The following is a 25391-nucleotide window of genomic DNA, read 5'->3' on the forward strand; positions in this document are numbered from 1 at the left end:
TAGGCCCCCCTCAACCCCCGACACCCGGGCCCTGAACTTCCAGCCTTGACCTCTACCTTCATGCCCAGCTGTTCCCAAGTCCCAGGGCCTGGCTCCCCTGTTCTCCTTGCTATTTGTGTAAAACCACCTGGGGCGGGGGGCACACTTTTCAGGTGTGGCGAGGGTAGGGGAGTCTTTCCTAAACATCGGGGAACTCAAGGGCGCAGTTTCTTACGAGGCTCTTTCCTCTTTTTTTTTTTTTTTTTTTTTTGCCTTTGGGCTCCCTTTTGCTTTTTCTGCTGTTGCGTCTGTGCTCCTTTGCCCGGAGTGACGGAGAAGTGGGGTGAGGAGGATGGTCCCATGGCCTGGATCTGGCCACGTGGCCGGATGTCAGGTACCTGGTTTCCGCCAAGGCAGCCTGTCTGCACCCCTGGAGGATGGGAGGGGCTGGGTGCTGTGTAGACCACGAGAACAGGTTCTGAACGTCATTCCTGGTGAACATTTATCACCGGAATGTTGCTTCCTCTCCCTTCTCATTCTCTGTCCCTGTAAACACATTTAGAGGGAGTTGATTTAAATTCACGGGGGAAGAACGGGTGTGAGAGACATTGGTCTTGCAGCCTGCAGCCTTATTCTTAGCCCACCCCTGCTCACGTTGAATTAAACACCACTTCGGGCCAGCCTTGGCTTCCCTCTGGCTTCTGTTTCTATATCTCTGGGAAATAACCATTCACTGAGCTTTTATGACCTGCCTGGTGCAAGTGCTTTCCGAGGAGTCCGGTTTTTGTTGTGGCAGTTTTCGAGGTAGATAATATCCGTTGCTGTAGGAAGGTCCCAAGATCTTTTCCCAGGACCCCATAGATGTAAGAGGCAGAGGTGGATTCAAATTCAGGTCTTAACCTTCTTGCACTTTGCTGCCTCTTGGCACCCTTCAGTTCCAGAGAGGCTTGTGTGTACAGAATGGAGGGCTTTGAACATTGCAAGTCAGAAGTGGAGTAAACACGGAGGGACTCAGTAGTGAGTGAGGTGTTTGCCTGCATCGGTGGTACTGATATGCCCATCACATTACCCTCCAGTCCTTTGGGTCACGTAAATGATGTCAGGAAGTCCAGTTCCTCTTCTCAGCTGGGATAGCTTTTCCCTGCACACCCTTTTGCCTGCTGTTTTGCTGATCCTGCGTGGATTCTTCACTTTTGCTCCTCTCCCCGCACTGCCGACCCCACCCCAGTTTCTACTGCTCATTTGGGTACAAGACAGGATGTCAGGGAGAGGGGGTGGGGACACAGAGGTGGAGGCCTCTGGAGGTCATCTGGTTACCCCCAGCTGAGCCCAAACCTCTGGAACCTGCTCCAACACGGCTTAATCGGGGGCTCTTAGATTTGCCTTGTGGAAAGTGCCACTAAGCTAAACGTAGCTGACGTTTTTCCGGTGGGGTGCAAAAAATAACTGCCACTAAGCTGTGTCTTCATGATGTTTCAGCTGCTCAGAAATTTACCAAAGTTGTGTTTGTTTTTGCTCAAACTTTCCTAAAGAGGAAACCCATTCCTCAGATTTGACCAGATAGATTTACTTTCTCCGGATGCGAATTATTTCGGTTATGTGCTATGAGAAATGGGGTAGGATGGAAAGTAATTTTTTAAATTGAGATATAATGGACGTATAACATTATATCAGTTTCAGGGGTACAATGTAACGGGGGCTCGGTGTGTCTGTGTTTTACGAAATGATCCCTACGCTCATTCTAGGTAGTTAATGACAGCCATCACCATATATAACTACACATTTTTTTCCTTGATCGCTTTTAAGATCTGCTCTCTTAGCAGCTTACAAATATACGGTGTAGTATTGTTAGCAGTAGTCATCATATTGTACATTATATCCTCAGGACTTTTGTTTGTTTGGTAACTGGAAATGTGTGCCTTTTGACTCCTTTCACCCATTTTCCCCAGCCTCCATTCCCTGGAAACGAATTTCTTTTGTTCTGGCTCTTGTTGGGTCCTATTTGCTCCTCTTTACCTGGGAGAGCTGTAGAAGGTACCACTCTCCCAGGAGTTCCAGTTTCCCAGTCTGTGGGATGCTTGTTCCTCTGGGGAGAGGTGGAGGCCTGGCTGTGTTCTACCCCCAGAGCAAGGGTGGCAGCTCTGTCTTAGTGTGAGAACTTGGGAAAGTTATGTAACCCCTTTCTTCCTCCCTCCCCACCTTCCCTCTCCCTCTCCCTCTCTCTTTCTTTCTTTCTTTTGGCTGTGCCTGGGGCTGGGGATCAAACCCGTGTCAGAGCTGTAACCAGAGCCATACCACAATGACCGTGCTGGTCCCCCAACCTGCTGAGCCAAGAGTGAACTCCTTATGTAACCTTTTGAGCCTTGTTTTTACCTTCTTCGAAAAGGAGCTAGTCTGCAGGGATGTTGTACTAATGAAGTAACATCCAGAAATCCCTGGAGCTGTGACTTAGTAACTGGGAGGATGAAGGACTGGCCCTCAGTCTCCCATCTCGTGTGGGTCTCATGTCTTCCTCACCCCATCGGCTCTGCGTTCTAGGGTGTCACGTCCACAGCACTGCCATCGATGAGTTGAGTTGGCTGTGAGGCCGTGCAGAGAATGTCCCTGTCCTTGGGAGCTTGTGATGGGGAGGCGCTGGTCCTGGCGTACTCGGCATCACGCTGTGGGCTGCTGACATGGAGAATGTGCTTTTGACTGAGGGTGGAAAGCAGGCTGCGGCAGCCCAAGAAGCTGGAGCCTGGGGCTGTGCCCTGGATGGAAAGCGGTGGGGTCTGAGGACATCTATGACCGAGGGAATGTTCCTTCATGCGCTCTGTCCTGGTTCTGATTGGCAGCCCCTTGGCTCCTGATCAGATGCAAACCTCCAGAATTAAGATGCTCTCCCCCCTAGTTGCTGCCATTCTCTGTTCCTCCCCCTATATCACAACTCCGAGCACAGCACAGACAGAAAGGCAAGACACAACAGAGTGGGAGATTTTGATGTTGGGAGGCTGCAGAATTGCTGTTAATGTAACAGGGATGAACATGATGAAATAACAGGCCACAGGATTTATTTTTATTTTGTTACTAAGCCAGTAGGCTAGAGCACTGATACAGGTTAAGTACCTGCTAGTTATTGTTGTTGCCTTTCTTCTTGGGGACAGCGGGGGTGGGGGTGTGGCATGGAGAGGGAGAAAGGGAAGAGCACTGCATCTCTGGGATGGGATGCAGGAAGGAGGATATGTCAGGAAGCCCATCAGTAGTTTTCCTCATGACCTGCTCCCAAGCTGGTGGCGGGGGGAGGCTGTTGGTGTGACAGTTTGAATGAAACTTTGTGAAGTTGTGGTCCCTGCTGTGCATGGTGAGATGTAAAAGCCGTGTAAGGTAGCCATGCATTGATGGAAAGACCACACAAAGATGCTACTTGGCGAAATTAAACAACACTTGCCTGCCTAAAGTATCCAGAAGCAACTCAGCACAATCAGAACACCTGATAGATCTCAGGTAGATGCAGGGGCCAACTCTGGACCCCCAAAGCTTCCCAGTGGGCCCACATTGCAGGGGATCATGTCTGTTTCATCAGAGTTCCTTCAGAAGGATTGCACGCTCCCTTCCTAGGCCTAGTCTCTCTTCTTTCTCTTTCTGTCCCTGAAAGATGGAACCTGTTCTGCGTGTAGCCTTGTCTGGGTCTGATCTAGGAACCAGCACCACTAGGCCAGGTGCACGCTCTCCTTCTCAGGGTTATGTACTTAGACGTGATAAGATGATGGGGATAGTGTGGTTACTTAAGTGTCAACACAGCCCTCATAGTCCTCAGTCTCCACAGGCTTGTATAGCCTGGTCTTTTTCTTTTTGGCTACACTTGCAGCATGCAGAAGTTCCCATGCCAGGGATCAAACCCATGCCACAGCCAGAGGAGTGACCTAAGCCACTGTGGTGATAACCTCTGGATTCCCTAACCCGCTGTGCCACCAAGGGAACTCTTAGCCTAGTCTTACTATGTTTCTGAATTTAGCTGCAGCATCAGAGTCGGGTCTGGTTTCCCAGGAGCCTCTGGATCTTCTACAGACGAGCCCGGGGACCAGCTCTGGTGTGTGTCCTGCCTACACGCAGTAGGAACTCTTGCCTGATTCGTGAAGGGATGTCAGGAGCCACAGAGCTGGTCCAAGCCCACTCCCTGTACTCAGGTGTGCAGACCTACTCAGTGGTTTCCGGGGCCAGCTGTAGGGTGCATGGACCATGTCGTGGAGACGTCAGGGTTCTGCCTGGCCCTTTGTCTTGACCCCTTTCGGGTGGCCAGCTGCTCGGTTTTCGGTGGTTGGCCTTGTAGAGGGCCAAGAGCCATTGACCTCAGTTTAGGGGAATTTAGAAGTTGTCCTGAACTCTTGATCCCCTTTCATCCTTCTGCCAGCTTCAGGCACCTCTGAGGTCAAACCGAATTCTGTTTGGACACGAGTGTGCTGGGGCGTAAGGATAGCAACGGTGATAATATTAATAATGTCTTTTCTTGGTTGTCCCACTTTTTCCTTTGCAAAGCGCCTTCAGTGACTTGCTCTTGCTTAACTCACAGCCTCCCCTCAGGGGGTGTGGGTCCCTCATTCCATATCTGGGATGGTGAAATCTGAGAAGCTCTGAAAGCTAAAAGGGTTTGTGTAAGTTGGCCGCAAACTCGTTTAGTAGCAAAACCTGATCTGAACTGATGCGAGGCTATATTTATCCTGCCGATTTTGAATATTCATATGTTTTGCTGCCAAAATATTAATGTGTTTGATTACAGAGTGCTTCCCTAGACGACTCTGGGACTGGCAAACACTCTAGGCCCCATAGCACCTTTCTAAAATCTGAACAGTTGGGATTTCTGAAGCACCCAAGGGTTTGGAGTAAAGGATTGTTGGCCATTATCGGCCCTAACATACAGGTGGGGACCGTGAACTTTGGGTAAGTGACATGCCCAAGGTCACATAGCTATAAATGGTTAGGGCCAGGAGCTCAGCTCACTCTCAGATTCACAGTCCCGGGTGCTCCTCCACAGGCCATATAAGCACATGGGCATTGCCGTTCTGGGTCAGATCCATCTGACCTAGTCTTAAGGTGCCAACACCATCCCTAAGATACCACCCTTGGAGGCTACGGGTCTCTTCCTTGACGTCAATCCTAAAGGTCAGGTGGAGCCCAGATCTCTTAGGAGCTATTTATGGCTGCTCTGTCATTCACAGATTTGCCTAAATCCTTTCTGAAACCGTTCCTGTTTCCAGGAAGTATCCTTTTGGGGGTGATGAATGACCTAAGTTTATAAGCTCCTGGGCTCCTGGAGAGCTCGTCTTTTGGAGCCGTCGATTGTTGGTTGTGAAGAGCGGAGGATGGCAGCGGGCTCTGGGGGGTTGAGGCCCGCTGTTTGGGAGGCTGGGTCTCCGTACTCGGCTTGACTTTGCTCACTCGCTTGCTTTCTTCTTTTTCTCCCTCTGTCACTCTCATTGGTCTCTTTTTCATCTTGAGCTTATCGTCTTCATTTCTAAAACTAGCCAGTTGGATGAGCTATTTCTGAATTGGTGAACTCTTTCAAAAGTTTGCCGCTTCTGCACTTACTTATAGCCTCATGAAGTCCTTTTGGTTAATTGAATTTTGCTCTGTTTTGGAATCTGGTTTGGGAGTCAGCCAGCTAAAACAGGGTCAGTTTGATTTGATTCTGTCTACTTGGACTTCGTTGCTTTTTTTTTTTTTTTAGTACTTTAACCTGCTTAGGGTTACTGAGTCATCTGGGATCTAGGCTGAACTCTTGGAAATTTGAAGATGAGTTCTTTAGTTTTCTTTCTAGCAGAAGTAAGTTGCCTGCTCTCTCATCTTGGTGAGAAGTCCCATTTTAATTTGCTGTCGCTATTGGATGGAGTTGCTAATTGCTGGAAGGAGAGGGCAAGAACGCTTTCATTCAGCAACACTTTTTTTCCTTCTGCTTGTTCTGGGACAACTCTGAATCTTTCAAATTGTGATGATCCTACAAGTTAAAATCGAAACTCCGTTCACAACTCTGATTTGTTGCTAATTTGGGGAAAAACATTTCCAATTATTTTAAGTTTTAAAAATGAATGACTTGAAAACAAGTCCAGCTGAAAGCCCGTGTGTGAGACATGAGTCTTGCTAAATGAATACAGGCCTGCCTCACTTCGCCCATTGGAGGGTTCTGGAATTTTCCACAAGAACAAAAGCTTTTCTTGGTCAAGTTCTGTTCTGGTGGTGGTAGGCGAAAGCTCTGACTCAGTGGCATTGACTTTGGTGGAAAGGAAAACTTACCATGGCACCCCCACTCCCTCACCTTCGACCCCATGTGTTTCACGTAGTAAATAGACATTTTGAGCAAGTCAGACTCTCTGGGTCAGAATCCCAACCTGACCACTTACCAGCTGTGTGGCTCTGGTTACATTACTTAACATTACCTGACATTACTCTTGGGGACATTACCTTATTGCGCCTGTTTGCTCATTTGTGAAATGGGAATAATAACAGTACTTACTTACTGGGTTGTTACAGGGATTAATCAGTAAATACTGAGCACTGGCTAGGAAGTAGGTGACCCAAAGTAAATGTTTGCTGTTGTATTTTTGCTGCCATTGTTGTAAAGCTGGCAGTGCAGGGTAAAAATTATGTTCGTGTTGGTCCAGGTCCTGCTTTCCCCCAAAGGTATTGTTTATACGGCACCTAAATAAGAGCTGCCACCTCTGGCGTCCTGTATTTGGAGCTGATACACAGTGACCACCGAAATTTCCCCCTCAATCTGATCTCTTCTAGCGCGGTGGCCAGGGTACTCTTTGTCCCATTGACCTGAAGCCTGATGAGTCATCCCAGTCCTCGTTTAAATTTAGCCGGGCAGCGCTCCACTGGCATCGTTTCCAAATGCCGAGGCAGCTCACCACTGCCCTGTCCCCTTGCCTGTGCATGTGGTCAGGCCAGCAAATCACTGCAGTGGCGGCAGAGCCTAGGAGCACAAACACCTCCTTTCCGAGAAGCCTGGGCTTGTGGACGGAGCATGTTTCAGAGCCCCTTCCCATTCCTTCTCCGCCGTGCAGGATGCTTCTAAGGGTGGATTCAGCAAACAGCGCTTTGAGGGCTTGACACGCCTCAGGTTCTGTGCCAAGTGTGTTTGTATCTTCCCAACCCCTCTAGCCGCCCTGTAGGGTAGATATTTGTTTCCCGTTCCCTGATGGGCAGAGGGGAACCCGAGAGGCTAATGGACCTGTCCCTGGTGAGCCGGTGAAGGGTGGCACCAGAATTTGTGCTTAGGTCTTCTGGCTCCACGTTCATGCTTCTTTCCATAACGTCCTGCTTGGATCTTCAGCCCCTAATGGAGTCGGAAGGGAAGGGGGAGTTACAGGAAGGACCAGCTCCGTGTTCCCTGTGGCCGGTGACCAGGAGGCTCATCACTTGGCCACTAGCTTCCTCTGATGACCAGAGAGGAGGGGGGAGGGAGGGCGCTGCTTAACTGTGCGAAAGGTTTGTGTTTTCCGGGCCGGGGCCACGCGGGTCCAAGAGCACTCCACCATCTCTCACACAGAGAGAGACCAGCTTCTAGGGATAGAGGCCTTTTATGCTGACTCCAAAAACAGAAAAAGGGAGAGAAAAAGAAACCCACTTACAAAAATAAAAATTCCATGCTGTTAATCTCATGCCAGCATAATCAGAATTTCCCCTTTCTACTGTTTCCCCTTAAAAGCCCCCATGTCCTTATTATGCTGGCTCAGTCTGGAAAAACTCTGGTTGGGTTTTTGCCTACGTGAGGCTTAACGCTGCAGCTGCAAAGAGGGGATCCGGTCCTTGATCGTCAGCACGGAAACTTCGGGTAAAAACTCACAAAAACCTGCTGAATTCTAAATTCCTCCCTCACTTTCGACTCTGTCCTTAAGATCTGATTTTCTTCAGCAAGAGCAGACTGTGTTCAGCTTTGCAGTAGGAAAAATCCAAGTCAGATAAGAGAAAGAACTTCCCTAGACAGGGGGGGTATGACTGGCGAAATTACTAGAAGATGGAGTTGGAGAAATCTTGATGGGAGGTTGCACTGTGGGCCAGTTGAAAGTGGTGTTTACAGTTCTCCCCTCTTTAGGGCCCTTTAGATGCCCCAGATGATAAGAGCGAACATATAAGACAGGCATGCTGAGAATGAGACAGGCACCGCCAGACCCTGTGCCTGTCGGTGTGTAGGGCCAGGGCACAGACGGATCTCAGATAGACTTGGCTTTGCCTGCTGGCCCCTCATTGTGAATTGGGGCAGGTGGCTTCCCTTGTCTGACCATCAGGCTCCTGTTCTGTGAAGCGAGCTTAGCCCTTCCCTCTCGATGGGATTCAAACAGGCTCAGTGAGGTACCCTGTCCCCTCGATCCCACAGCAGGGACTCCATGTGAGGCCGCCTCCCTGTTTCCCCGCTTCGCTTGTGACCTCACAAGGGAGCCTCTCGCCTCCCAAGTCCCCTGCCACCCTCACCGGGCATCAGTCTCTAAGTGGATTAACTGAGCGTTGTGATCTTAATGCCATTAGGCCTGTTGGCACGACCCTCCTTGCCATAGTGAGAAGCAGATGTGGCCGACCGTAATGGCCCTGGGTGATCCATCAGGCCTGGAGCGCTGGGGGAAATGCTATGAGCGTCCATTTGGGGGAGTCTTTTATGGCAGCTGGGGGACATGCAGAGCGATGGTCTGAAATGTATTGATTTCAGCCGTTCGGCAGGTTAGATGCTGCCGGGGGGGTCCACAGTGGCTAAAGCTCCCTCTTCCCCTTAAAGAAGGCCCCTCCCCAAGCCCGAAGCCCAGGCCTGATGACTTCCAGAGTTGGAGAGACAGCTTAGCAGGCTCTTGTTTCTTGCCGATGTACCTTATTAGTAGCACCTGGCATCATAACCCACTAATGGGAACCAGCGCTCTCCTCCTGCGTGGCCAGTGACAAGTAGCCCTGTCAGCCGGAGCTCGCCGTGCGAGGAAGTTCCTATTAGCTTTATGGTCAGGAGGACTTGTCCTGTTCAGGAAATGAATGTTGCCGCTAAAGGTCCGCGGCCCTGACCCTGGCGGCATAACCTGTGCGGGCCGGGGAGACCTCGCTCAGGATGCTTGGGATTTCAGCCCCTCTCTGGTTCTCGTCATATGTAAAGAAGGAATCATTGTGGTATGTTGCAGCCTTGAACTTTTGATTTATTCGCTGAGGGCGACTTAACCGTTTCCATGCCTGGATGGCTGTGTGTTGGCAGAGCTGAGGGTGTGGGCCTGGATGTGGGTGTGGAATCTGGGGGCCGGGGCTTGGGGGGGGTGGAGGAGAAGAGACCCCCACATGCAGGCAGAGCTTGTCTGGGGGGGGTGGGATCCAGGGGAGGGGGCTTTGCTTGCTCTCCCTTCCTGGTGGGAGTGTCTGGATATTCTGGGCTGGTTGCTGCTTGCAGAACGGTGGGAAGCTGGGAGGCATCGTGTCTGCGGCCAAACCCCGGTTTGAATTCATCCTCCGCCCATTGGAAGCTTTGCGATGGATGCCTAGCCACCTGCTTCTTCGTTTGCTCGAGAAGTTAAAGACACTGACTTCACACGTGTGCCGGATGTCCTTCGTAAGAGACGGTGCCCACGGGACAGCAACCCCCATGGCCAGGCATGTGGTATGGTCTCAGGGCACAGTATTGGAAAAGATGTGCCTGTTGCCTTTTTTCTTATCATAAAATGGGTCTTAAAATGGAAAACAGGAGTTCCTGTCATGGCTCAGTGGTTAACGAATCCGACTAGGAACCATGAGGTTGTGGGTTCGATCCCTGGCCCCACTCAGTGGGTTAAGGATCCGGTGTTTCCGTGAGCTGTGGTGTGGGTCACAGACGTGGCTCGGATCCCGCGTTGCTGTGGCTGTGGCTGTGGCCAGCGGCTACAGATCCAATTGGACCCCTAGCCTGGGAACTTCCATATGCCGTGGGTGTGGCCCTAAAAAGACAAATAAAAAAAAAAAAAAGGAAAACAAAGGCAGAGCATTTTTTCCTTTTCACACATCAAGCCCCCCACCCACACCCCTCATCACAGCCTAGAATCTTTATAAAAAGACTTCTTAGGTGATTTCTTCTGTATTTTTTTGGCCTGTGAGTAACATTTTCTAAAAGTGAGTTTTGCAGAGAATAGCAGCATCTGACCTCCTTCTTGAGGGGAACTTTCGCCTGACTCTTTGAGAAGAGATGTTTGTGAATTGTCTGGCAGATGAATACGGCACTTTTGCTGCTCTTGCTGCAGTGGCCGTTTTTAAAGGCCCCTGGTGCAAAGGAGTGAACTGCACTTCAGGTCAAGCAGTGGAGGGTGGCCCAGAAACGGTGGGCCTGCGGGGGTGGGGGGAGGGCTTGGACAGGACACCTCCTTCAGGAACCTCAAAACGAAGCTGTCCCCTTGTCACTGGCATTGATGGCAGCGTTGACAGTCGTTCGAGGAAAAAGAAAGATAACTGTGGGCTCGGGTGCAGAGTCAAAGACGGGCGAGGTCACTGGTGGAGGCAGCTGGACCTGGAGTTTGGGGGATCGGGGCCCTGGCCCATGGCTGGGCACCCACACTCTCGGGAGGCATGTTCCCACCCCTCGCAGCCCTCTCTCCATCCTCTCAAAGAAACAGCAGCCCTTGCCCCTCTTAGAGCAGGTGAAAGCTGCTCCGAGGGCGTTCGCCGAGTCGGGATTGGAAATGTTCGATGCAAAAAGTGAAATCGTGACAGTTGTCCCCTGGGTGCTCTGCTAAATTAAGGATCCGCTCGCATTTCTGAGTCTACCTCCCTATATACCCCCACCCCCGTCCCCTTGGCAGAAGGGATAAAGATGGTACCTAAAAGCAATGAGAAGCCGCTGCTAAATCGAGTGACTCTAAAAACATTTTTCTTTCCTTGAAGTTGAGCCTGGAAAACCAGGGCTGGACTTGCAAGTGTGGCAGAGACCCGTTTAGGGTCCAGGGCTGGCCCCTTCCTCAATTCCTAGCACAATGGTTTTCATTGCCACCTACCCCCCTTCTTCCCCCCTTCATAATTATCCACTATTTTACTTTTTGTGTCCTGACAGCCACAGAGTGGGTTTTGTTTTTTGAGCTGAGTAGCTGCTAAATATTCGCCCGGCAGCCAGATTCAATGGCTTGAGGGGGGATAGGCCAAACCTTGGCATCCCCTGTTGCAAAAGTGAAAAATATTTCTGTTTGCAGTTAATTTTAGTGGCAAGCAGATCATGTTAACTGGATGTAATTGCTTCCAGATATGGCGGAGGGTTTTGTGTGTTGAGATGAAGGGTCTGGTAAGTGCTTACTTCCTGTGTAAATTAGCCTATTCCATTCAGGCTTTCATTCTGGGCAGCCCTGGATTCTGTCATTCTCCCATTTTCCCCCCTCCCCAGCCCACAGCCTGGTGTGAGAAGCAGCTTGCTCCCGTCTGTCCGAGCGCAATTCTTTTGTCACTGGGAGCCGCTCACCTCTTGGTGCTTCTGTGAATTTGCCCTTCAGATAATGAGAAGAGTTTGGAAAGGTGCCACCTGGACCCGCTTCTTGCTGGGCGAAGGCGGATCTGCAGAGTCCAGGGGCAGGTAGCATCTCCTGGATCGTGTGGGTGGTGTCTGGGAACCCAGAACTCCTGGTTTTCCTCGGATGGTTTTTCACTGCTTCCCTTGGACCCCTGTTCCCACCCTGGAGAATACCTTTTTCTCCCTTTCTGAACCAAGCACATTCCAGTGGGTCTGAATCCCAGAGAAATGAAATAAATGGCCAACACGGGGAGGACAAGCTTGTGGTCACAGAGGGGAGTTCTATTAGGCACATACGGAGCCACTACTCTTGGCAAAGCCGGTTGGACCAACCCACACGACTGCTTCTCCCTGCAAAAAGGGAGAGGCAGCTCCATCCGGGGAATCTTCTCCAAGTTCCTGCGGATTTCCAGAATTGGAACGGGGGAAGAGTGTTAAGATTCAGGTTCTCCTCAATTCCCATTTTGTCCTGTGGCCAGTCTCGCATTCTCTGTGCTATTTGCATAAGAGGTTGCTGTTTATCTTCCTCTCTCAACTCCGCTGATAACCCCTGCTGTCTGTTTAACAAGCTATGAGGAGTAGATGACTTGATAAATGCCAGTTTTTCCAATATGCAAAGATAGACTGTTGGGGTCAGGGTGAGGGGTGGGGCGGGGCAGGGGGTTGGGGAGCCAGGACCCTCTTTCAGATCGGGGCGGAGATGTGTGAAGGCACCTGATGGCAGAAAACAGGTATCTGGTAAAACACGGTTGCTGCTTTTATCACACCGTTTATCAGCTTCCTGCCCTCCCTGCTTCTCCCCCCCTTTGTGTGGACAGGCGGCCTCTGAGAACAGCTCATTGAGTGGGCCGCCGTGCCCGTGATGGTACAAAACGGGAAATGATGCCTCTTGAGTTCCTATCTTTTCCTCCCTTCATCCTCTCCCACTCCCACAAGTTGCTGGCCGGTAAGCAGTATGTGCTTATTGAAAATATGTAAATCTGAACTCTTACATGGGGTGACTTTTCCCACCTGCCCTGAATTTGCTTCTGCAGGCCGCGTGCCTGATTCTGGAAGAAGCTAGGTGAAAACTTCTGACCCCATCACCTAGTCAATAAGCTGTCTGAGAATCAAACAGAAAGAGTTTGGACTGGCTGCTCAAGCTGGGAACCCAACTGATAGCTTTGTTTTGATGTCCTTGTAATGTTTGCAGATCACGGAGGGTGCTATTTAGAGCAGAGGGTATCTACCAGTGCAGACTTACCGGGAAGTTGAACCAGTGAGTGCAAAGTCCAAGAGATGCTGGAGATCGTGAGATATAGCCCAGGAATTGGGGTGGGGGGGAGCCATTCCTCACTCGGGGGGAGTGAGGGAGCGTGGTGTTTTCTAGGGACCGGGTGGAGTGAGGGGAAGAAGGCAGGTTTCAGAGGGAGGCCACCTGGATAAAAACCTCAGCTCCAGAATTTACTAACCGTGGGCCTTGAACAGGTTACTGAGCCTTTCTGAGCCCCCATTTCCTTGTCCTGTAAAAAAACAAGCCTGCCACCTTTTAGGTGGTCACGTGGGTAAAATACGTGCAAAGGGCACAACATGGTGACCCTTCATTTTGTAAACAGGCCCTACCAGGCTTTAGAACTAGGTACCTGGAAGCCTGTTATTTTGGCTCAAGGGAGCAGCTATGAAAGGCACCGGGGAACTCTTTTGTTTTGGGCGCTGCTAAATGGAGGATAGTAGTGGCCGTGTGCTGGCGGCCAGCAGGTGAAATAATAGGTGAATAATTTGAGTGCGTGGGGAATATGAAGGTTTCCATCTGTGGAGGGCGGCTGCGGGTCTAAAGAAACGTCCGTAGCTCATAAGTGATCGCTTGATCCCGTGATGTGGCCACAGCCCCAGACATTTGGAAAATCTTGTGGAATCCTGTCCAGAGTCTGTGCCACAGTCCTGTGCCTTATCCTTTGGGTAGATTTGACTTTTGGAAATGGTCAGAATAATCCAGGGACAAATCTGAGGAATACAGTGTGTGTGATGACATTGGCGCCTGAGGCTGACGCGGAAGGTGGATTCTGGAAGGAGTGTGTAGAGAGGGCTTGTCAGCTCAGCCCCGAGGTGCATGTTGGCCTGACTTCTTGGGTGGGAGCTGGACAAGGCCAAGGTGCTTTTGTGATTTCCAACCACTGTCGTAGAAGGAGTCGTTGCCGCCGATCATCCAGGCCTGGGGCGGACTCCTCTCATTGCTGTGATGTTTCTGCATTTGTGGTTTGGCCTCCCGTGAGTTTGGGTTCCCAAGAGGCACGGCTGGTGTTTAAAAATCTAGACCACCACGGGTGGATGTCATTTGGAGTTAGGGAGAATGGATTGAGTTCTGACTCATACACTCCAAGGGGGTAGGCCCAGAAGGTTTGCTGGTCTGAGTGTGAGTCCTGACTTCATCCTTCGGGAAGACACTAGCAGGAGAAGGAGCTCGAGTGTTAAAATCCTAGCCTGGTACCTGGCACATCCTCGGCTGTGATTGGTCCGCTTTTCTAACAGCCTTGCTTGTCCTGGACACCTGGAGGGTGGGGAGAGGCTTATTTGTCTTTCTCTCCATGGGAACCACCACTGGGCTGTCAGTCGAGCTCAGATCCACCGTGGGTTTGTCGGTCAGACCTGGATCTTTTGTGACCCGGCTGTGCAGGGGCCCAGGGCTCAGGCTCTCTCCCTCTCTCTCCTCACTTTCCGCATTATTTATAGTAAACCATATTAGAACAGAGTGTTAAAGAGGAAGGCTGAGTCATTCCATTGAAACCATTGATGACATAAATAAAAGCAAAATGCTTACTATGTGTTTTGCACAGTATTTAAGGCCAGGTTGTGCTAATTTGAACGCTCCCAAACTGGATCTGTGAAAGTATACACATGTGGGAAAAAATTCAGGCTGAACCAGAGGGAAGTTATTTGTTGAAAATCCATTTCAGTATCTCCTTTCTCCCTTTTCTTTATTTCTGATCCATGGTCAAATCCTGGTTGTCATCCTTCCTAATGAGAGGATTGGCTTATTCACTAGCTAGGGCTTGTTTATTTTTGGAAGTTGAGGAGTAGTGCAGGGGGGATTCTGCCTGCCCCCGTCCTCACCCCTCTTCTCACCACCTGTTGAGGGAAAGCACTTAGAGTTTGCCACCTGCTTTGCAGGTGTGGGTTCTCAAGGTGACCGAGAATCATAAACTGTTCGAGCTCCAAGGGCCCGTAAAATTGTTTATTTCAACATGCTTGGAGTTCCTGTTGTGGCTCAGCAGATTAAGAACCTGACTAGTATCCATGAGGATGAGAGTTCCATCCGTGGCCTCCACTCAGTGGGTTAAGGATCCGGTATTGCCGTGAGCTGCGGTCACTGATGCAGTTCAGATCCACTGTTGCTGTGGCTGTGGTGTAGGTCATAGCTGTAGCTCCCATCGCTGTAACTTCTAGCCTGGGAACTTCCGTATGCCACAGGTGCAGCCATAAAAAGAAAAAAAAATAGGTTCCTGATGGAGGAAAGACCCCACAGCCAGAGCGATCAGGCAGACACATTGGTAGAAGTATTTGCAGTAATAAAAACCATCTGGGAATTGATAGCCCCTAGAATAAAAAAGAAAAAAATGATCATTTAGGGTGGACTCAGTGGAGGCCCAGAGAGGTTCTCTGATTTGCCCAAGGTCACACAGCACACTGGTCAGGACTGGACCCCATATCTCTGACACTCTGTTTACTTTAATTCCTCCTTCACAAGCTTGCCTGTGACTGCTCACTTCTCCTCCCCACGAAAGAGGAGGTAAAAATAGAATCTGACTTAAGAGCAGTTTTATTTTTTATTCTTTTTTTTTTTTTTAGGGCCACACCCACGGCATATGGAGGTTCCCAGGCTAGGGGTGGAACTGAGCTGTAGATGCCAGCTTATACCACAGCCATAGCAACTCGGGATCCGAGCTGAGTCTGTGACCTACACCACAGCTCATGGCAACGCCGGATCCTTAACCCACTGAGCAAGGCCAGGGATCAAACCCATGTCCTTGTAGATACTAGTTGGGTTTGTTACCGATGAGCCACAATGGGAACTCCAAGAGCAGTGCGAAGTCTTTGGATCTGCTGGGTGGATTTTGTTGTGGCTGCTGCCCACCCCTCCTGGGGGTTGGGTACCACCCATTAACTTCTCTGCCACTCAGCCCGAGTAGCCTAAAGTGCGCGGAGTCCTTTAGATCTACAGGCAGTGCACTGCCAGGGGGTTCGAGTATTCATAAGACCTGGGACTTCCCCTCGAGGAGCTTATACTTTAAGCAGAGGGGTTAAAATACTTAACAGGGGTATGTGAGTGTTGATACCTAGGAGAGAAAGTAGAAAATGGAAAGATTATGGTAGATAGAGGGAAAAAAAAAAACACAAGGAGATTCAGAGATGAAATGCCTTTCACTTGGTGGGAGTAATTTTTTTTTAATTAAAAATTTTTTGTTATGGTTGGTTTACAAAGTTCTGTCAATTTTTGATGTACAGCAGAGTGACCAGTCTCTCTCTCTCTCACACACACACGTATACAGTTGAGAGAGTCATTTTTAATTGAACATTTTTGTTGAACTCTCACCGCATGCTGGGTGCCAGGCTAGGCCCCGGGAATTCAGTGGTGAGCAGGACAAATAGGGCCTCTGGCCTGTGGGGCTTTCTGAATGGGGGAGAGAGATTTGGCTAGCATTCCTGTGAAAAACTACCGCATTGCAATTGTGATAAATGCTAGGATTCTGGATAATGTCACTTCCTTTGCCTGGAATGAGGGTGATTAATACTAGACTTGGTGGTTGGGGTCAGATGGAGGTGCCAGAAATGCCAGGCCAGGGAGGGGACAAGGCAGCATGGAGGGGTGGCGAGAATGTGGGCGGACCTGAGGACAGACTTTCATGCTGCCACTTGCAAGCGCTGATCTTGGCCCCGTGCCTGAAACACTGTGAACCGTGGTTTCCTCATGCCTACGGTGGGGTGAATGGTGAGGGAGACGGTGGGGGCTCGCCTGATGGTTTCAGATAATGCCCTTCACACGTTCTGCAGGGTGCCTGGAACAAGGTAGTTGCTCAATAAATGTAACTGTTGTTGGGTTTGGGGACTTTACTCTGGGGCAGTTGGGAGCCTCTGAAGGCATTTGAGAAGGAGAGGGACATGCTCAGAGCTTTCCACGTTAATCATTTGTGTCTCCCCCCCCCACCCCCCACAACCTGTGTCCTGCCTACCTGTTTCCTGACACCCCGCCCCATCTCTGCCTTCAAGAGTCAGTCTAGGAGTTCCCGTTGTGGCTTCACAGGTGAAGAAGCTGACGTAGTGTCCATGAGGATGCAGGTGCGATCCCTGGCCTCACTCAGTGGGTTAAGGATCTGGTGCTGCTGTGAGCTGCAGCGTAGGTCACAGATGTGGCGTTGGTCACAGATGCAGCGTGGGTCACAGATCCAGCATAGGTCACAGATCCTGCATTGCTGTGGCTGTGCTATAGGCCAGCAGCTGCAGTTCTAATTTGTCCCCTAGCCTGGGAATTTCCATATGCCTCTGGTGTGGCCCTAAAAAGAATAAATAAATAAGTAAATGAATATTAGACAAACCGTAAAAAAAGGAAAGAAGGAAAGAGTCCGTCTGCAGAGGCGTTTGTTCCGAGGGTGACCCTCAGCCCCTTGTCCTGTGTTTTGTACCCAGCGTGGCACGAACGAACCCTTGCCACCTTCTCTTGGTGGGCGGAGGCCCTGGGAGAGGGAGGGGTACTGGGGAGGGGGGCTCCGGCCGTGGGATCGTAGGAAATGACACCACGAAGCTGGCCGGCCAGGCTGTTACCGTCTCTCTGACTCTCTTTTAATAGAAGCCTGAATGTCTGCGTGCAGCCTAACCGTCCCCCGCCCCGCTTGCCTCCCTGATAGCGGCCCAGGGGCCGGTATCTCCCGTGGGCCAGTCTGGGCTGTGGTTGGAGCCCCAGGCAGTGTCTGCAGAGCCACAGCGGCTCGGGGAGATAAGGGCCACGTTGTGTAAGAGGGGCTCGGTCTGTTGGGCCGGCGGCTCCCGGCCCCTGGCTAACTGCTAACCTCAACGGAGCGGCGGGCCCTTGCTGGGAAAGGCCGTTCCAGGGCCCCTCGCTGGTTCCACTGATGCCTTTTTGTGGTTGGATAAAAGGAAGCTCATGTAGGCCGCCCACAGAGCCCGCTCGGGCTACGGGGCTTTGGTTGTTTTGTTTTTCTCTTTTCTTTGTCTTTCTTAAAAAAGAGAAGCTGAAAGGGGGACAGTCTTGCTTGGCACCCACCATCCGTAACCCGAAAAAACATAGGAAACTGGCAGTTCCTAAACCAGGTGGGATGGACACCCCCCTGCCCTGCCTGACACCCCCCGGGTCCTCAGAGGCCAGCTTTGAAAATTCGGTTTGGGGGGACTCTGGGTCTTGGCTCTTGTACTATCCCAGCAGGTGGGTCCAGGGAGCTGTGGCAGAAAATGAACTCTGTATTTGTCCTTGGTGTCCCTCCTCCCTCTGTCGTCCCCGGCCACTCTCAGAATGGATGAGTGAGCCATACGGTGTGTCACCTGCCCTTTAAGGGGTGACAGAGCCCAGTGTCCTGGCTTCTGGCTTTGCCCCATGGTGATGGGCGATGGGCTTCAGGGACCTTGGTGGCCAGCCCCATGCTGAGGCTCTCGTGTGCTCCTTGCCACCTCGCCTTTCTCTTGAAACCTCCCCCCCCGGAGAGGGATGTCACTATTCCCTGAGCAGCCAATTGTGTTTCCAGAGAGTTCTTACTATCCTACCACTACTTCTGCTCTCCAGAGTCACAGAGACGCTGGGCTACAGCCTTTGAGGTATTTGTAGGGTAGCCACGTGTCTTCCTTATTTGGGCAGTGGTGATTTTAGTCCCTTTCACCAGTCTCATAATTTTATTTATTTATTTATTTATTTATTTATTTATTTATTTATTTATTATTTATCGTTTATTTTTTATGGCCACTCCTGTGGCATAATGGAAGTTCCAGGCCAGAGATTGAATCCTAGCCCCAGCTGTGACCTCTGCCATAGGTCTGGCAACGTCAGATCCTTGAACCCACTGCGTGGGGCTGGGAATTGAACCCACTTGACCCAAGCTGCTGCAGTTGGATTCTTAACCCACTGCACCACAGCAGGAACTCCGTCATAACCCTCTTTTAGGTATTTCTAGATTTGTACATTTTATACCACTCCAAACATCCGGGCGATTCCCCGCCGTGACATAAGCAGGTGGGGTTGACCAGTTTGAAGAAGAACCAGCCCCTCAACCTCATCTGTTTAGGATGTTGTACGTCAGCTAAAGTCTGCTAATAGGCCTTTGGAGCGTCTCCCTTCTGTTGTTTTCATGGGCTGCTCTGAGGTTATTTCTCTTGTTCTTGGCTATCTGCGCCTGGAGACGAGAGTGTGGTGTGTGTGTGTGAGAGAGAGAGAGAGAGAGAGGGAACCGGGTGGGGGACAAGAATTAGGAGTTGGATGGGAGATGAGCTGTCTTTGAATATGAGCTCGAACGGATGGTCACTTGCAGGCGTGGCGGTTGCTCCATGCCCACTGCAGGGGTCTGGATCAGGGATGGTCAGGGGAGGGAAGGTGTGATTTAAAAGATTCGAGGTGGTGGCTTATATTGATTTTAGCTTATCTGACCCTTTAGCTAGAGGCTGCTCTTCTCTCAATGTGTCTAACTAGCTGTAACTTAAAGCAGCAGAGAAATGTATATCATCCTTTTCTTTGCATTAATTAGGGCTGGGAAATTCATTATTTAGAGGGATAAGTGCTCCTGGGGAGAGAGGCTTTTAAACCAGTTTGGACCTCTGTGGCCAGGCTGCGTGATTCCCAGGTAGCAGGTGGGGGTGGGCGAGAGTTGGTGAGACATGCGTGGTGGAGAGGAGTGACGGAGGGTCAGGAAGGCGAGGACCCGGAGCCCTTGCAGCCAAGCCTGGATCAGATGTCCTTCTCCAAAGGGCCCGCAAGTGAGCAGCCCTGGGAGCAGGCTTACCCTCGATCTTCCAGGGATGTTGCTTTCCAGGTTTAAAATCCAATGTTTAGCGGTGCAGCAGGTTAAAGATCCAGCATTGTCACTGCTGAGGCATAGGTTTGATCCCTGGCCCCGGAATTTTCACATGCCATGGACACAGCCAAATTTTTTTTTTTTTTTTAAATACAGTCTTTAGATCAACTATTGCTCATGCACATGGCCTGGTTCACCAGAGGTTAAATCCTGCATCTCTTTTAGTCACAAAGCCAGTTACACCTCTGCCGTAGAGCCATACATACCTTTTTGCCTCGGTAGACAGAGTCTAGAGGACCTGCCGGAATAATCGGTGAGTGGTCATTTGTCCGAATTCCAAAACCCTATCAGGATGATTCTCTTCCGAAGCTATGGGGGATGGGCAAGTGGAGCGTACAGCGATTCCCCCACCCCACCGCCCCGAATTCTCTGAAGTTATGTTTTAGATGAAACCTCTGATAACTTCTTTTTTATTTGCTGGTTTATCCTAGAGTGGAGGCTGTGGGCCACGGTGAACAGATCATTTCCCATCCCGACCCGGGGTGCACACAAACATACCTGAAACCAAAGGTGCAAGGGAACTCTGTTTATCTCTCCTGTGTGCTGTGGGCTCTGATATTTTCTCTTCTGCTTTATCTCTCCTATTTCATTTAAAAATGTGAAATCCAGTCTCTCGGGGATAGACCATGATGGAAGATGATATAAGAAAAGGAATGTGTGTATATATATATTTATATGTATGTGTGTTATTTATTTATATGTGTATTATTTATATATATATAATATATATATTATATATATATGACTCAGTCACTTTGACGTACAGCAGAAATTGGTACAACATTGTAAATCAACTATACTTTAACAAAAACCTGTAAAAAATGTGAAGACCCACTAATGGATTGTCACTCAGAGTTTAAGGAACACATCAGTATATTGAGGACTTAGCCAGGGGTATTCAATTAATGAACATTTACTGAGCACCCACTGTATACTAGTTGGTTGCTAAGTGCTTTGGGGTAGTGCACATAGCAATGAAACCCCTTAGGAGTTCCTGCTGTGGTGCAGCGGGATCGGTAGCATCTCTGCAGTGCCAGGACGCAGGTTTGGTCTCCAGCTCGGCACAGTGGGTTAAAGGATCCAGCTTTGCCACAGCCGTGGCGTAGGTCACAACTGTGGCTCGGATCTGATCCCTGGCCTTGGAACTCCATATGCTGCAGGGCAGCCAAATCATAAAATAAAATAAAATAAAGCCCCTTAAAATCTCACAGTGAAACAAAGGATAGCTACACACATATATATGGGTCTGTGTGCATGTGTGTGTGTATACATCAGCCCTTATGCTCAACTGTTATATAAGTGAGATGCTTGGAGAGCACGGCAGAGGAATGGAACAATTCTGATTGAAGCTTCAGGAGGGCTTCATGGAGGAGGCGGCATTTGACTAGCCCTTGGAGGATGGCAAGGCTTTGGAGAAGTAGATAGGAGCTGTCACTTCCATCCAGCTGTGACAGAGTATGAGTGGGGTTGGGGAGCCCATAGATGGCTTAGAGTGCTGGAGTGGGGGAATGGGAGAGCAGGTGGGAAAAAAAGGATTCGGACTGGTCATGGAGTGCTCTGAATGCTGTGCTGGAAGTTCTGGGCCTTTGCAAGGCTTAGTTGGTTGGAGATAAGAGGTTTTAGTAGAAGACAGACCTGGGAGAGGTGGAGGCCATTCAGTCGCTCAGAATGTTAACCCCTCTGTGGCCATCCAGCCTTCTCTGAGTGTTTTGAGGTGGAGGGAGGTGGGCGCAGAGCTTTTCAGGCGGCCTGAATCGGATGCTGGCTCTTCCTGAGTTTTTCTAACTCCTGCCCTTGGTCCACATCTCGCTTTAGGGGAGAGAGAGCTGCCCCTGGAGCCTGCTGGCTGGGACCTTGAATGGGAGCTGTCAGACCTGGCGCACACCTGTCCTTTCTCACATTCGGGCTCTACCTTTGGCAAACATGACGCAGCAGTGCGCACTCAGCCCTGGGCCTCCCAGGAGTCAGGCCCCTTCCAGGAGAGCAGGGTTTGGAATGAAAGTGCTTTTGTTTGGGGCATTTTCTATGCCCCCACCCCCACCCCACCTGGATCGTCCTTCCCATTCTCCATGGTCCCCAGGTTGGGCCTCTTTAGGTAACACTTCTCACCGTTGGGCCCTCTGGCTTGCCCTTTGTTTGTCTCCAGCAGCGTTTCTGGGTGTGCACCATTTCATGATAAGCTCTGCTGCCGTCTTTTTTTTTCTTCATTTTTGGCTGCCCTGCAGCATGTGGAGGCCAGAGATCAGATCTGAGCCATCATTGTGACTTGTGCCACAACTGTGGCAACGCCAGATCCTTTAACCCACTATGCCGGGCCGGGAATCAAACCTCCGTCCCGTTGCTCCAGAGACGCCACCGATTCCCTTGCGCTACAGTAGGAACTCCAGCTCTGCTGCCTTCTTATGAAACCGTTCATGTTTATGTTTTGTCTCCCCAACTACAGAACAGGTTCTGTGAGGGCAGTGACCGTGGTTTCTCCATCCTTTCTCCCTGTGCCACCTGATGCCTTGCTGAACAGGCAGCAGGTACTCGGTAACTCATAACTGAGTGAGGACTCACTCTGTGCTAAGCCCTTCCCCTGAAACTAGCACGCTTCACCCTCACAGCCACCCAGCGGGCTGGGTGCTCTTGGAGGAATACTTGGGGCTTCACCGGTGCCCTCTCCCCAGCTTTGGACTTAGATTTGTCTGCCCCAGGGAGCACCTCAGGCATCTCAGTCCAGCTTTCATCAGGGGACTATGTTGACACTGTTCTTTCAAAGGTCACCTGTGACCTCCTAGTTCTCGAAAGCAGTGTACCTTCCTGGACTGTGACATTGACCCCCCCGCCCCCGGCATTTCCTGAAACTCCATCCTTAGAGGCAGTGTGATCTGGAACATGGAACCCTGCAGCGACTGTATTTGCCTCCCTTTAAGAAAAAAATATCTACTGGCAAACCTTTTTTTCTTGGTCTTTTTGCCTTTTCTAGGGCCGCTCCCGCAGCATATGGAGGTTCCCAGGCTAGGGGTCTAATCAGAGCTGTAGCTGCTGGCCTACACCACAGCCACAGCAACGCGGGATCTGAGCCGTGTTTGCGACCTACACCACAGCTCACGGCAACGTTGGATCCTTAACCCACTGAGCGAGGCCAGGGATCGAACCTGCAGCCTCATGGTTCTTAGTCGTTTCGTTAACCACTGAGCCATGACGGGAACTCCGTGGCAAACTTTTAAAATTAAAGAAACGAAGTATGTATACATGTATGTGTAACTTGACCCCCATGCTGTAGAGTGGGAAAAAAAAAATTTTAAAAAGAAAAAAAATTAACGCCCCCCCCCCCCTTTTCTTTTTACAGCCATGCTGCAGCATATGGAAGTTCCCAGGCCAGGGGTTGAATTGGAGCTGCAGCTGCTGGCCTACACCACAGCCACAGCAATGCCAGATCTGAGCTGAATCTGTGGATTCTTAACCCACTGAGTGAGGCCAGGGCTCCAATCAGCATCCTCACAGAGACTAGTCGGGCCCTTAATCTGCTGAGCTACCATGGGAATTCATGAAATTAAAAATATTTTCAATTGAAGTATAATTGCTTTACAGTGGTGTGTGAGTTTCAGGTGTACAACCAAGTGATTCAGTTATATTACACACACAGCCACACACACACATTCAGGTTCTTTTCCATTATAGGTTATTACAAGATACTGAGCATGGTTCCCCGCGCTACACAGTAAGTCCTTGTTGCTTTTGCATCTTATATATGTGTCTGCCTCTTATTGAGGGGCAGAGGTTTGGTCCCCGTAGTCTGCTTGCTCACCTGCACAGTGCGGGTTGTTTCTCTTGTTCACAGGGAAGGGGATGGACACTGAAGGTGACCCTTTTTCACCCTGTGATGGCACAGGCTCCTGGGGTGACATCCCTGCTGTGCCTCTTCTCTCTCCAGTCTCTTCTTGGCCATCTCATGGTTTCCATGCTGTCCTCTCTGTGGGACTGCCAGATCTCTATTGCTAGGTTTTTGTGTGTGTGTGTGTGTGTGTGTGTGTGTGTGTGTGTGTGTGTGTGTGTGTGTGTGTTTTGTCTTCCTTGTATTGCACACATGCCTTTCTAACTGCCTGCTGGGTACACCGGTCCTGCCAGAAACCAGAACTTGGTGTATGTCGGGCCGAGTTCAGCCTCGTCCCTCTCTAATCTTCTCTGTGTCCTCACGTTCTGCCAGAGGCTCCCCCCTCTTCCCTGGACTGTGGTTTTGTCTGTGGCCTAACCTGCCCTTGGCCTCCCTGGCCCATCTTCTCCCTCTCACTTAACCAGATGGTCATCCCGGTCTCCTAACCAGCCTTCCTGCAGTGCCCCCAACGGTGGCTTGTCACCACATCCTCCCGAAGCAGAGCTCTGGCTGTGTTGCTGCCCTGCTCAAAAACACAAAGTGGCTATTACCGCTTTTCAAGAATAAACTAGAGAATTCTTATCTTGGGGTTCAGCGCTATCTAGGATCTTAGATTCCAGCTATGTTTCTACCTCTTCCCTTACTTAGCACCCCTTGGGAGTAGGGACCATCTTTGTCAGGTCTTTGTTATAACCTCTAGCCCGTCATCCGGCCCGTCACAGCTCAGTTTGATGCTGTTGCATTAAACTCTCGTTCCTTCCTTCATGCGTCACAACGTCTCTGCTCATCGAAATGGGTCCAAAGCTTTCCAGCCCGGGCACAAACCCCATCTTCTTCTCTAGCCTTACTGGGTGTATTGTTCCCCTGGCTTCCCATCGGAAATAAGATGCCTCCCTTTGAACTCCCATCCAAAAGAAGTGTGGATAAAACTTGATCATACTATCATTTCTGGTTATTTCTTCACCAAGGCACCCTAGGTTTTCGTGGTAGGCTCTGGGTGCTATTCAGTTCTATAGCCTTCTCTCCTCCACACCTCCCTCCCCACAGCCTAGCACGGTGTCCTGGACATTATAGGTGTTCTGTGAATTGGAACTCGTTGCTCCGTGAATTGGAAGTTGTCTGATGGATGGCGATCTTCCTGCGGTGGACTGAGCTTTCTGAATATCTGCGATGTGCTACTAAGGGTTGGTTAACCATTGGGGCAAAGCTGGCAGTGAGGCGGAACCCAGAAAGTGGGCCCAGGTTCGGGTATTGCCAAAGCAGAGCCACCTTAGCTTTGGTGCTTTTTCTTTTTTTTTTCTGTCCCCCCCCCCTTTTGTCAGTGCCAAGTTTATCTTAATTGGCATCTTTATCATGGCAGGATAGTCCAGGCAGGAGCAAAGGGCTGGGGACGTGCAAACACCACGTGAAGTGAGATGGCCGGGCCCACACACAAGGCCTTATTGTACAGGAGCAGGTCTTCACGTGCCACTGCCTGTCTTTGCCCCCTGGGTGACAGTGAGCAGGCTCCAGTGACAGGGGCTCGTAGGATCCTCCTCCCCTTCCCTGGCCCTCCAGCACCCCCAGAGGGGACCCACCTTCCAAGGAGAAGCAGCCCTTGGGGAAAGGGAGGCAGAGAGAGCTTTGCTGGGAATGGCAGCAGGGCTGGGGATGGGGGAACATTCGCTGGTTCTCCAGTTGGGGTTTTCCTATGGGTTAAGGGAACCTAGAAGGGGCTGATGCTGAGGAAAGGGCTCAGACAGGACTCCCCTTTGCCCCTGCTCGCCTGCTGAGGGCAGTGGTATCACTGCATCAATTTCTGTGCCTCACTTCAGTAACTAGGGAGCTCCTTGAGGGTGGGGACCATGGCCTTTTCTTTTCTATTCTCCGCCCACCCCCTTATCTGGCCACCCCACCGCATATGGAGTTCCTGGGCCAGGGATCAGATCTGAGCTACAGCCGGGATCCTTAACCCACTGTGCCAGCCGGGAGTCAAACCTATGTCCCAGCGCTCCAGAAATCCTGCTGATCCTATTATGCCACAGCAGAAGCGCCTCTTTTC

General features: G+C 50.5%; 1 protein-coding gene and 1 long non-coding RNA gene across 10 annotated transcripts in view; both read left to right on the forward strand.

The window, feature by feature from the left end:
* The window catches only part of ZBTB16 (zinc finger and BTB domain containing 16), a 199788-nt gene that overhangs the window by 4800 nt on the left and 169597 nt on the right, over positions 1–25391 (forward strand). The gene's annotated exons all lie outside the window — the stretch shown is intronic.
* The window catches only part of LOC106504879 (uncharacterized), a 33578-nt gene continuing 8192 nt past the window's right edge, over positions 6–25391 (forward strand). Inside the window, exon 1 of the long non-coding RNA XR_014815335.1 lies at positions 6–23197. This is a non-coding gene — a long non-coding RNA (uncharacterized LOC106504879). The remainder of the gene's footprint in view (positions 23198–25391) is intronic.

The sequence above is a fragment of the Sus scrofa genome, chromosome 9 (genome assembly GCF_054392235.1).
Source record: "Sus scrofa isolate SSC_HxYL_T2T_F1_AM1 chromosome 9, Sscrofa_HxYL_maternal_Yorkshire_Landrace_v2.0, whole genome shotgun sequence".
Taxonomy (NCBI): domain Eukaryota; kingdom Metazoa; phylum Chordata; class Mammalia; order Artiodactyla; family Suidae; genus Sus; species Sus scrofa.